Source organism: Pyrgilauda ruficollis, unplaced genomic scaffold (assembly GCF_017590135.1).
Source record: "Pyrgilauda ruficollis isolate IOZ18807 unplaced genomic scaffold, ASM1759013v1 scaffold105, whole genome shotgun sequence".
Taxonomy (NCBI): domain Eukaryota; kingdom Metazoa; phylum Chordata; class Aves; order Passeriformes; family Passeridae; genus Pyrgilauda; species Pyrgilauda ruficollis.
The window spans coordinates 838,413-850,888 of NW_024508656.1; the positions used below are offsets into that span (position 1 = coordinate 838,413).

A 12,476-nucleotide genomic window follows, 5' to 3' on the forward strand; every position below is an offset into this window, starting at 1 on the left:
TTCCTCATTCTTTTTTATTTCCTTCCTTCTCTCATCCCTCTCAATCCCCTCACCACCTCCTGCCCCAGCAGTCTTGTCTTTGAGAGGTGCAATGCTTACTTCTGACAAATAACAAAACAAAACCACTTTAAAAATTCCCTCAAAACAAAACACAGAACCACAGAGACCAAACAAACATTTTGAAATGGAGCACAAATGGATGCATGGAGCAACACTTCCCTTCAGCAACACGGTTACAAAAATAGAAAATCCAGCTCCAGGTGAGGCATATTATTTAGACCCCATGTTCACTGGGACTGGCAGACAGTGGAGCTCTAGCAGGTGCTACATAAACAAGCCCCTACCTACACACACCCAGCCCAGGATTTACAGGAAAATGCAGCTCCCTTGCGGTGGCTACACCCACACGGCATCTCCAGGTGGCCCTGGCCAGGGATTGCCCTTGTGCACACACCCGAGGAACAGGGCCAGGCTGCCAGGAGCGCACAGCCGCCAGCCCCGCAGCGCTTGGATGTCCTTACCGGGTGTGACCGGCAGCTTTTGTCGATTCTACACAAACAACCTCCCCCGGTATCGGCGCGGCCACCTCGCCTCTCTCCCTGTCCTCTCCCCTGGCTTACCCTGCGTTTTCACCCAGTGAAAAAGGGCAAGAAAAACATTTTAAAAAACACCGGGAAAATGAGATTACAAAACCACAAACACTGTTACAGGAAGATTTGAGGTCAAGCAGCAGACTTGTAACTCGTTTCAGAAAATGCATTAGATTTCAAGCCGCCAATGACATGGACTGGATGGGAGGTGTGAGCTACTGTTGCTGGGTGCCTGTCTGAACACCCCCTGCATTTTAGTCTTGTTGACAGAGCCCAGTGCTGTGATTCAGAGAGAGCTGTTAATTAAGAGACAAAGTCCAATCTCTAGCTAGCTGGCTCTATTTTTACATAATTTTATGTTTTGTTTGCTGAGCCTTTTAACTCACTCCACGAACCAACAGAGCTGGCAGCTGATCTCCTACTTTTCCCTTGACTTTTCAGTGGTGCAGTGCAGAACATGTGATTCTCTACAACTCCAGGCCTTCTACTTTTGAATCTGTAGGTTTAAAAAGGATTTTTTTTTTTTAAATCTGACATTTTGTCCTGAAAGGATGTGAGGCACACAGAACTGCCGAATGTGGAAGGCACCACAGGAGGCCAAGACATGATATTAAAACGAGTAATGAAAGAAAGCAAGCTATTGAAGTGTAAACTCCATTTTTACTGAGAGTAGGCTACAGACAGAAATGAGTAGTTTGGATCCCTGGTGCAATTGACACCAAATATTAATGGTTTGCTATAAGCAGGAAATACAATGAAGTTAAAAAAAATCTGTTTTCTATGTCTTTCCATAGGAGAGTCTGTTTGTTGAGGCACTGAGGACCTGTATTTTTTTTAATAACCTGTATCTCAGTTTCATAATTACAGATCTCACATTCTTTTGACTAATTTCTAATAACCTGTATCTCAGTCAGTTTCATAATTACAGATCTCACATTCTTTTGACTAATTTCACTCATTGACAAGGCTGGACTCTTGATCCCTATTTTCTTACTGGATTATAAAACAGTAGTCTGCTTACTTCCTTGTCTTGGATCCCTTTCTTGGATTAAACCTGCAGGAAGGAAAAATGCAATCTAATTCCCTGCAGGACACAGTGTTCCTGCAGGAAAGGCTTGTAGGAATATGGCAAACACAGCCCTGCAAATCCTATTGAACCAGGATCTGGAGGAAAGTCACAGTCCTGACCACGGTGTGGTCACCTGTGCTGTGACACTAACCTCGGGCCACCCCCTCACTCAGTTACATACCTTGAATAAATCTTCCTTGTAGGTTACTCAATCTCTCAATTTTTTGCTTAATAACAAAATGAAGTGTCTAGATTCAGGTATCTCAGAACTGCTGGCAACTAAGTCATGAAATGTATTCAATTTATCCAGTTGTCTTCACAATCCAGTATAAGTGTAAGTTCTGTGGAGAGATTTGTATTAAACACCATCTCAAAACACACCACAGAAAGTCCCAGAGTAATTTGTTGCAGGGTAAAATATCACTCTCTCTCACAACAGGCTCACTGAGACTTTTCAAAGAAAACTTTGAAACTAATTACTGCACAAAGACAAGTTTCTCCACCTGCAGACCTGCCTCTGCAGGTCAAGGTTGGGTTCCCAAATCCTTCCTCTCTTCTTAGAGGGGCTCCTGTGGCCCTGCTTGTACCCCGGGATTTCCTCTCACCTGTAGTTTTGTTATTAGAGACATCTGGATGAAAACAAGGCTTTTCCTAAAAGCAGCAGCTCTCAGGAGGGTGAAAATACCTGGGTTTTCAAAACAAAACACCAATTCACAAACCCAGGGGGAACCCAGCTATAACTTTCTCTCTGTTTCCTTCAAACCCCTGCATTTATCACCTCCCCTCTCTCCAAAGACCCTCGGTTAGCTGCGCTTAGGAGGACAAGGCCAGATTTTAAGGTCGAATTTGTTGATTCTGCCTCAAAAGTGGCATCCTAAGAGCCTGGGCTGGGGCCGGCCAGTGGAGGGCTGTGAAGGGAGGCTGCCCGTCGACCCAGGGAGCGAGGGAAACAGGGAGCTGTGCCAGGCTCCGCTGCGGGGCCTGGGCGGTTTTAGGGTGCCCTGCCCGGGGTGAGGGGACCCCCCCCGTCCTGCCCGGGGTGAGGGGCTCCCGTCGTGTCCCGTCCCTCACCTGCGGGCGGGCGGCGCCGGCAGGGCGCGGGGGCGGTGCGGCGGGCGGTGCCGGGAAGAGCGGCCGGGCCGGGCGGGGAGGCGCCGGAAGAGCCCATTTCCTCCGCGGGACGGGACAAAGCGGCGGGGCCGAGCGCAACCAGGGCGGCCGCCACCATCCCAGCCCAGCTCTGTCCCGGTAAAGTTGCGGCTCTCACACTTGGAAACTTTTGGGCGCTGGGCACGGACCGTGCTGCCGCGGGGCCGGGCCGGGGCGGGGGGCGGAGGATGGGAGCGGAGCGGAGTGGAGTGGGCCGCGCGTGGGGAGGGAGCCGGGCCCGGCCGGGGAGGCTGCGCTGCCCCGAGCGGCGGGGCCCGCGTGGGAGCGGGGTGGGCCCGAGGTGTTTGGGGCCGCCGAGCGCGTTCTGCCGGGGGAGCAGCGCGGCCGAGCCGCTCCCGGCGAAGTTTCGGTGCGGCGGGGCGGTGTCCAGGCCCCTCCCCGCGCGGCCGGGGCCGCCCCGGCGCCGCTCCCCGGCTGCCGGCAGGGCCGGGCACGGCCGGGAGCCCTCTGGGAGCGCTCCGTGCCTTGCGGACCCGCCGTTTGTCCGGGTGGCGCAGCCGGAGCGAGCCCTCCTCCAGCCCCGGCCGTGCTGCTGATCCCCAACACGGACAGCCGGGAGCACCCCGCGGCCCCGCCTGGCTCCGCCACGTTTTCTGACACCCACCACTAATCCCCTCCTGTGCTGGAAGGCGAGAGAGCCTCTCCTTCGCTGACAGAAAGTTTCATGCTACTTTTCCCCAACAAAAAGTAGAGAGAGCGCATCCGCTCCTGGGTTACGTGCGGCCCCTGTGTCTGCTGCCTGTGGCCCTGGGGTCCCTGGGCGGGCACCCGCCTGTTATTCATTGCTCCTACCAGTTCAAAACGCCTAAAATCTTTCAGGCCGAAGTTTGCAGGAAAGTGTGTGTTCCAGTTACGTGTAGTAAAGAGTCAGATGCGCTCAAGGCACGGCTCCCTGCCTGTGTCCCTTGGCTGGCCAGCCGTGCCCGGGAGGTGTCTTCTGGCGAGGTCATCGATCGCCCCCTCGCCCCGCTGGGCTGCCAGCCCCGTGACCGCGTCCTCAGCCCAGCTTTCGGCGTTGTGACTCCAGGCGTGTCTGGACTATCTGTATTGAACTAGTCTGGGAGCTCTTTGCTGCCCTTCCTTTTTTTGGCTTTGTCTATTGTGTTTTTGGGACGGGAGTTGCGCACAAGGTGTTTTCTGGGTGCTTCAGTCACTTGTACTCTGGTTGCTGGTTTCCTGTGTTTTTCCTGCACTGGGACTGGGGAGGTGGGAGAGGCTGCACTCCTCAGTCCTGCTGGCTCCACCAGGCTCTGGGGTTGTTTATTTCAGTTCCTGGGTTGGTTTGTAGGCAGGATTGTGTTGATGAAGGTGAAAGCCTAGCTCATTTTACACTAGGTGCAGCTTTTGCTATGTCTCAGGGCACTAAGGCCACATTAAGTGTTTTGTTGTACTTATTTCACCCTTCTGAATCGAAACATGTTGTTTAAAAGGACATACTTTGATGTTGAGTCACTGTTCATAATTTTCAAAGAAGCAGTTTCTAAAACATCACGGAAATGTTTTGACTTTTCTCAGCAGAAACAGACAAAGGTTTAGTAGGTTTTGTTTTTAGAAAGGCTTTGCCCTAACCTTTTCCATAACAAACAATGCGCCTTCATTCTTTACGGTTTTTTCAGCCAGCTCTAATAATAGGCCTCTGCATTGGAGATTTAAAGTTTATACAAGGTGGCCGGGGGGAGCGCAGTGGGCAGAGATTAGAAATCCTGTGCTCAAATCGATGCTTTAAAATACAAATGTAAATACTTTCCTCACAATTGATTTTCAGGGTTTGAAACATCAGCATTTCTGTGCTGATATGTGTAAGGACAGACTGTAATGTGCAGCTTCTTCGTGGGGCTTCTGTCGGTCTGATGAATTTAACTGGAAGATGTAATAGAAGAGTAATTTGTGTTTTTTTCAGCAGCATGAATATCTTCTTTCTGCAACTGTAAGACCCAGAAACTGATCTTGCAAAGGAATCCACATTAAGTAGAAATGTTTATGAGCTGGAGATACACTTTTGTGGGACTTCAGGCCTACTTTGAATTTACATCTGTTGTTACTGTTTGATTTCTAAATGACCTTTCTTATGCAGAGAATTAGTTAAGATCACAAAAATACTCAGTGGCCAAACCAGCCTGCTCGTCATAGGTGGGCAGTGAGGCTGCTCTGGAGTGAGGGCCCTCGTGGCCGTGGTGCTTCTGTTCAGGACTTGCTGGGTTCTGTTTTACTGGTGTCTTTCAGCTTTACTGGACACCAAAGGAAACATGATGAATAAAAGAGGACTGAGTGTCATTTTGTTAGGACAGTACCTTATGAGACAGTCACTCAGCATAATGATGAGTCACAGACTGGGCTGGGTTGAAAGAGACCTTGAAGCTCTGGTTCCACTCCACTGCCATGAGCAGGGACACCTTCCTGCCCAAACCCTGCACCTGCTCTGAGCCCTTCCACCCTGGCCTTGAATGCTTCCTGGGATGGGACTTCCTGCTGTTGTGCCTTAACTGACATCACTCAGAAGCTTGTGTTGCTGAACTCCAGTGCTGAAAGTATGACCTTGAGGAATGGGATCCGTTACTGCTCTGGGAATTCACCCGAACTGTTCTGCATTTAGTCTGGAATGGCTCCATTCAGTGACTTTATAGCTCGTGTGTTGGTTAAACAGCATTGCAGCTTTAGAGAAAGTGCAGATGTTTGATAATTACTACTTTTAACTCCATACTATTTTAATCCAGCAAATGAGATTTAAAATAGAGCTACCACAAAATTGTATACTAGCACCCTGGCTGGATGAGCTCCTCTGGAAAGATCAGCACTTAGAGTGGCCTGCTGCGTCACGAAGCAGAACTGGGTGCAGATGGATTTACTGAGGTGAAGGAGTTGCAGGAGGAATGAGGTCACTGTAACTGGAAGTGGGATTGTTCTCTTCGAGTGACTGAGACTCCTTATCTGCTAGTCAGGGTGAGAATGGGTGTAACTGATTTCTGGTGTGCAGAAGGTTAGTCCAGACTCTTCTGTTGGCAAATCTGATACTTAAATATGATTCATAATTCCTTGTGACTGATGGATTTAAAGAGCCAGCTACCTTTTCTCTCAATATGATTACATATTTTTGCTTGTTAATCCCAGATGTACTACAGAAAACATCTGTTAGTCCTTTAATATGTGTTTATAAATATCTGTGGTGGAATTAGAGGAGTAGCCTTTTTTCCCCCTGCTTTGTGAAGTGATAGAAATTATTCAATACACAGATCTAAACTAACACAATCTGCAAAGCAAAATTCTCCCCCAGTCTGAAGTTCCTTTCTGATACAATTTCTCTAATTTACAAGACAACTAATTATTAATCAGTTAGACTCCCAAGAGCCTCTTCTGAAATGTTTTAAATTCAGGGATCAGTGCCTGTATCCTGGGCTTATCTGAAGCTCTGTGGGCAGCAGATCAAAGGCAGGGATTTGCCACCTCCTCTCAGGTGAGAGCCCACCTGCAGAGCTGCCCCAGCCCTGGCCCAGCACAGGGAGGAGCTGCAGCTGCTGGAGCCAGGCCAGAGGAGGCTCCAGGATGGGCAGAGGGATGGAGCAGCTCTGCTGGCAGGAAAGGCTGGCACAGCTGGGAATGTTCACCTGGAGAGGAGAAGGCTCTAGGGAGAGCTCAGAGCCCCTTCCAGTGCCTAAAGGGACTCCAAGAGAGCTGGAGGGGGACTTTGGACAGAGATGGAGGGACAGGTCATGGGGGAACAGCTTCACACTGCCAGTGGGCAGTGATATTGGGAAAAATTCATGGCTGTGAAGGTGGGCAGGCCCTGGATCCCTGGCAGTGTCCAAGGCCAGGTTGGACATTGGAGCTTGGAGCAACTTGGGCTGGTGGAAGGTGTTCCTGCCCTTGGCAGAGGTGGAATCTGATGAGCTTTAAGATCCCTCCCAAGTCAAACCATTCTATGATAAACTCAGGGATGGAAAAACCAAACATGAGGCCAGCTATAGCTAGAGGAATAACCATTACCAAGGCAGAGCGTGGAACAGTGCCCATGAAGCCAAGCTGGAGGCCAGTTGGTTCTCTGGTAGCTATTTTAGTGCATGGAGTGGCACAAGGACAGATGAATGTTGATGTTACAGCCTGAGAGTGAGTGAATCTCCTGGTAGTGAAGGGCTTGAAGCAGACAGGGAACTGGCACCAGTGTGCACCAGGATTGCATTGGGCATAATGTGGGATCCTCAGCTTGTGGTGTGCTGTTTTTCCCAAAGAACACCCAGTTTCTTAGCAATCAGTGCCCTATTATGGAATAGATCTGCATATGACTGTATATGCTTAAGAAGAATTGCTGTGTGGAGCTGATGTTGAGCAAGTGAGGAGTTGATGTGGAGCAAATGAGATTTTGGTGCAAATTAGGGTAGAAGAGGCACGTTGGTTCACCCTGTTCTAAAGTAGCCTTCAATAGCTAGTTTAAGGAAGAGGCTGAAACTAATGAGCTTGATAGGTGCTGAAGGATCAGGAGAAGAAAAAAATAATGTTTTTTTTTTTACCTGGATGTTAACTGAGGGGAGATTGTAGGCCCCACAGTTCTGTCATTGCCGTTGTTCAGCAGAAGGCCAAGAGGACATTTAGGTAAATACTAAATTTGTGACTTTTCATTTAAGTCAGTAAGGGTCAATGCTGTCAGGAACATGTGGCCTTGATGGCTTGTGTGGTTTTCCGTGCTCCACCTTCCACTTCTGTTCCCACTTCCTCAAGGGCTCAGTTTTCATTCACTTTGTTCTGGGTGCTTGTAGAGGTGATATCTATGCAGATCTAAGGCTCTAGGGGGGAGATTCTTTTTCTATATCTTTCTCTGGTTGATACAACCTGAGCACGGAGATCCACTTAAATAAATGGTCTGCACAAGGGCTGCACTAGCAATGTAGCTTTACGGAGCCACAAAGGTCAGTTGAATTTTTCATGTAAACAGGGCTGAGCTGTGTGCCTATAAAACGGTGTTTAACCTGCGTAACACTGAGCAGGTCAGTATTCATCTTAGCAAAGTGCTCTTGAGATCTCCAGCTGAAGCTGTAGGTGGGTAAATGTTTTTTTTAATTGACTGGAATATTGAATTCAGAGCCAGTGTTGTTGAACAGCAGAGGACAGTGCTGTAGTGTGCTCAGAAGCAAGAAGGTGAAAGTGGGTGTGAGTGCAACTAATCAAGATGTACAGGCTGCCAGTTTTTACCCTCTTTCTTGCAAGTATGTCCTTGTAATGTATACTTGTAAAACTAATCTCTTTTAGCATGACTTAAGGACCTAGAGAGTCTCCCTGCTCAATGCCGAAGAGTTACTCCTGATCCTGGGTAATTCATGATGGGCTGTGGATGTGCGTGCAAGTGACACATCTCATAATAACTTCACTTACAAACCATAGCGTTCATTCCAACCAGTACCTGGTGTCCAGGTGTTTTGGAGTCTAAGCATCCTGAAATTTCAATTATTTATTAATTTCAAAGGTGAGAAGTTGAACAATGTAAGTGGTGCACAGATGTGTTCTGATTGCTGTAGCTGAGAGGTCTGTCCTGCTGTGATCCTTCTCAGGAGGTTTTGGTTGTACTGGTCCCATCAACTTTTCATTAGTCTAGCCCTTGTCCGAGGCCCTAAGTTACAAGCCCGTCACCTGGTCTTGGCTGAGCTGACTGGTAGCAACAACTGAAGGAGGGAATAAAGCAGGAGCTCTGCTTGTTGCACTCTTGAGCAGTATCCTCTGGTTCTTGGATGCCTTTGTGGAGTGATGGATGCTCCAGGATGGGGTTTGGGGTCTCCTTCTGGTTCTTTGGTCGTAATTACCGACCTCTGCCACTTTTCTTTTTACTGATCCCTGCAGTAATTTATCATCATTTATCTTCCCTCCCTCTTATCCTCCCCCACCTTTTTCCTGGGTGGTGGCAGTATGTAAAGCCATCCCTAAAAGGGAAAGCAACAGGCAGGCAGTAAAACAAGCAATAAAACCATGAGAGAAGAGCAAACAAGTAGCATTGCTTCCCTGAGGTTCTCTGCCAGGGTCCAGCAGTTTAGGAGCTTCCTGAGGCAGCAGTTAGAGCCTGGACTGGCTGTTCTGCAGATGTGCCTGGTGGCCACAGTGGCCAGTGCTGGCAGGAGCCCACATAGCCTCTGGCTCTGACAATCCTGGCTGCAGGTGCAGAGCAGCTCTCCCGTCATCGCGTTCAGCCGATGACTTCACGGCTTTTAAATTTAGAAACCTTGTGAGTTGAACAACTTCATACAAGCCACAAGTAAAATGAAAGATTTTTTTGGAATATTTTTGAGTGAAAAGCAGGAATCTGGTTTGGCTCTATGAGAGGCTCTGGAGTGGTGTAAATGTTGGTACAAAGTATGGCTTTGTAGTTCCTGCCACTTCCACTCTTTGGAAGATGTGTTTAATTAGAAACCACTGCTGGAAACACGTTTCCTGAGTAACATTAAACAGTGCATCCTGAAAGTGCAAATGTAGAGAAGCCTTTTTGGACAATGGGCACAGCCTGTGTTTGTTGTGTTTGTTACTCAATGATACTTCACTGCTGGTGGAGTCCTTACTCACAGCCCTCTGACTTTGTACAGGTACAGACAAGAGTGCAGTATGATTGTGAGCAGGGGATTTTTCCCCTCTCTCCTAGCTGGGGGTTAGGAGAAAAAATAATTACATAAAATCCAATAAGAGTAGCACAAAAAATAAAAAAGCTAGAGGGCTTATTTGTAGCAAAACAGAATAATGCAGATTACTTGTGGAGGGTTCAAAGCTTATAACCTCAAGGACAGAAAGTTAATTTCTGGTCTTTATGCATCAGTACTTTAGTGTCAGGCGTTCTCAGCTGGTTTACTTAGTTTACAGAACTGGTTAAGTCAATTTGAATATGATTATTTGATTAACAGAGTATTGTTAATCAAATAATTATTGTGGGCCTAGGGAAAAGTCAGTGGCTGTCAGTGAAAGATGCAGTGTTCAGCAGAACCACAGGCAAAATGCTGGTGCAAAGCCAATGGAACAGGATTTTTTAGCTCATCTGGTTTTTGTTCTGTAGGTTTGTCATGTTTCCTGTTCCTGAGGGTGAAAAGAAGGGGTGGAGAGAGAAAAATGTGTCTTTAATCAGATGTGAGTTGGTTTCTACTTAGTAAATAGCTGTGTTACTACATTAAAATAGTTTTCCCCCAAAAAGACTATCTAAGCAGTGACTCCTTTTTCTCAAACCTGGTTCCTTCTTGTTGCTTCTATGGAACGTGGGTGGGACAGTGGCTTTTTCTTATTTAAACAGAATTGGCTTTAATTGGTCATCTACCTGTGAAGGCAGTGACTCAAAAGGATTCCTGCCCAGGCAGGTCATGGTTAGCTCTGGCTACCATGCACTGTGGTGCACCCTTAGTGAGCTTGTACTTGACAGAAGGTGGTTATGGTTGTGCAGGAACTCTGGGAAGCATCCAAAAATGCATCACACCACTGTGGTTTTTTGTTATGATTTGCTTTGCTCTTCTGGAGAAGCTGTGAAGTTCTCACCAGTCAGTGTCCCAGTGTTCCAGCGTCTGCAGCCTTGAGGAGATGGGGTATCAGAGCATCCTGCCTTAGTGCAGGCACTGAGAGGTGCTTCACTGCTCCAGGCCATGCTTGTACAGCCCATTCATGGTCACTTTTTCTTTTGGGGTTTGTTTTTGTGAATTCCCCTTTCCCCCTCCCAAACTCACAGCAGGAGCTGCAAGTTGAGAGTTGTCTGAGGGTGTGTGGTGATGGTGCAATTCTTCCTGTCAGAGGAACTCATTGTTTATAGCTGAGAGATGTTGCTGAAGGTTGCCCTTAGCATAAAGTGAAAATCTCGGCCTCATCACCTGTGGGTATTGTTACTTTTTTCTTTTAAAAAAGCTGCTTTGTAATTTTTAGCTAAGACTGACAGAGTGTTCCTGAATCAAAGTGGAGGACTGCAAAAGGACTTCCGAAGGAGTTTTCATAGGAAACTTAGAAAACATTTCACTTTGAAGAGTCTTCACACTCATGTTCTCCTTTTGCTTCACTGGGTCCTTCTAGTAGGTTTTGCAAAAGGAGAGAACTGGGAAACTTTTTCCCTTCTTAAAACATGGAAGTTTTTGTTACGTAGTACTTAATTGCTGCTATGCTGAGCATGCAACTGAGAAAGAATATGGTATTTAGTCTCTAGTAATACCAGGCTGTCCATTTGCTCCATGCTTAAGTAAATTTTCATCAACCCCCTAATTATAAGAGGTCTTGTTGTTTTTTTTTGTTTTTTTTTTTTTTTTTTTTTTTTTGTTTTTTTTTTTTTAAGTTTAGTTTAGTTTTGTTTTGTTTTGTTTTTTTTTATCCCCAAAATGTGTGTCAGCTCCAACAGCTCCATTATTTGTGGACTCCTGACAGTTTTAAATTGCTAATGAAGGTGTAGATTTCGAAGACGTGGTCAGCTAAAAGCACTGAAGGATATTGCATAACAACGTATCAATTTAGGAATGAAAATGCAGTTTGAGTGGGGTCAGATTCTGGTTATTTCTGACTCTTTAGCATAAACAGCACTTTTTATTGCAGGTTGAGTGCTGAAGAAGATCAGAACAAAAATCCCTGGGTTTTCTTTTCCCTTTATTGCCAGCCATCACTGAGGTTTTGCAGGCTAAGCAAGAATCAATTTTGCAGCTGTGGCAAATTCTTCTGCCAGCTGATAAAGTGGACTAATTTATAACAACCTTTTCCTTATTTAATGTGTAGTTGTGGCAAAAATTATCTTGTTAAAAGGTTGCCCCTTCTTGCATTCATTAACTTAAGGTTGGTAATTGGAACCTGTGCTGGTGTAGTTGGGGTTTGAAGAGCCATGCTCTGAAGCCACAGCCTAGTTATTATATCTGCACTGACTGTGTGTCCCTAGGGTCTGAAATGTGTGCTGTGGTTCAGAGAGTGCCAGAAAGCTGTTCTTTAATTCTTTCTCAATGGTTTTAGGGAAGCTTCACAGAGTTTTCTGCCTCAAGAGTGGAAAGAGGCACTGCGATGGAAGGACTCTTGGTAGTTGAATTCAAGTGGTCCAGCAGATGCACAAGACCCTCCTGGGTTCTGGCATCCTGTCTCCAGGCTGAGCCCCCTTGTTGTGTTTCAGTGTGAACCTACAGTTTGAGCCTTCATTGTGAGAGATGTGGCTGAGTAAGGGCTGGGTTTGGGAGGTTGAAGTTGCAATCACTGCAGGGATAGGCTCAGGAGAGATGTTGCTGTTTGCTTAAAATGCAGGTGTGGTATCCTTCTGCATGACCAGAGCCTTGCAGTGCTGACCCACAGAGTAGCTAAATACAGCAGATACAGATCCAGTAGTTACTTTTTCTGATTTGGGAAGTTATCTTTCATGGTGTTAGTGCAGGTCTTCAGCATAAAATGCACAAACATCCATTTGAAAGCAGAGTGAGTGGTTATTACTCATAACAGTAATAGCTTGCTGGTTATGGCACATCCTTTTTTTTCCAAATACAGAGTTTTGCAGCCAGAATGTAAAAATGAATCTTAGGACGAGATTCTCTATTTTAGAAAGAGCATGTGTGTCTTTCAAAGTACTCTTGATACCCTGTCAATCTTCTTTATGGACTTGGGATCATGCATGAGTTTTGGAAACGGAAAACTGCAGAAATGAATTGGAAGTTTGGGACGTACCAGGCTATCCAGCTGAACAGTTAAGT

At 46.8% G+C, this 12,476-nt stretch overlaps 1 protein-coding gene across 1 annotated transcript in view; it reads left to right on the forward strand.

Annotated features, from left to right (window-relative positions):
• Nucleotides 1–2,787: 2,787 nt before the first annotated feature.
• The window catches only part of CTNNA1 (catenin alpha 1), a 115,982-nt gene continuing 106,293 nt past the window's right edge, over nt 2,788–12,476 (forward strand). The window contains exon 1 of the mRNA XM_041470035.1: nt 2,788–2,907. The gene's annotated coding sequence lies outside the window, so the exon portion shown is untranslated. The remainder of the gene's footprint in view (nt 2,908–12,476) is intronic.